The sequence below is a fragment of the Passer montanus genome, unplaced genomic scaffold, assembly GCF_014805655.1.
Source record: "Passer montanus isolate IOZ18808 unplaced genomic scaffold, ASM1480565v1 scaffold294, whole genome shotgun sequence".
NCBI lineage: Eukaryota > Metazoa > Chordata > Aves > Passeriformes > Passeridae > Passer > Passer montanus.
Genome location: NW_024367641.1, coordinates 92,012 through 92,587, shown reverse-complemented (window position 1 = coordinate 92,587; position 576 = coordinate 92,012).

Genomic DNA, 576 nt, shown 5'->3' with positions numbered 1-576 from the left:
GACACTTGTGGCACAGTTTGGGGACACTTTTGGACCCCTGAGGGACCCCCCAGGTTCCTCTGGGAGACCCTCACCCCACCTGAGCTCCCTGGGGGGGCCCGCGAGGAAGAGGAGGAGGATGAAGATTACGATTCTTAGCGACCCCCCCCCAGTTTTTACCCGTTTCTCCAGGATTTTCCCCCATTCTGGGCCCCCCCCTCCCAGTTGGGCCTTACTGGGAGCTGGGCCTGGCACCAGTTTGGGGGGGCTGGGGGGTACTGGGAGCACTGGGAGCGGGTTTGTGGGGTCTATAGGGGCTCAGGGGGATCTATAGGGGCTCTTTGGGGTCTATAGGGGGCTCTATATGGGCTCTGTGGGGTCTATGGGGGGTCTGTAGGGGCTCAGAGGGGTCTATAGGGGCTCAGGGGGATCTATAGGGATTTGTGGGGGTCTGTAGGGGCTCTTTGGGGTCTATAGGGGCTCTTGGGGCACCTCGAGGGGCTCCTGGGGGCTCTGTAGCGGCTCTTTGGGGTCCGGGGGGGGACACCAACAGGTGGGGGGGGTCCCCAAGTGTGGGGAGGGGCTCGGGGGGCGCCG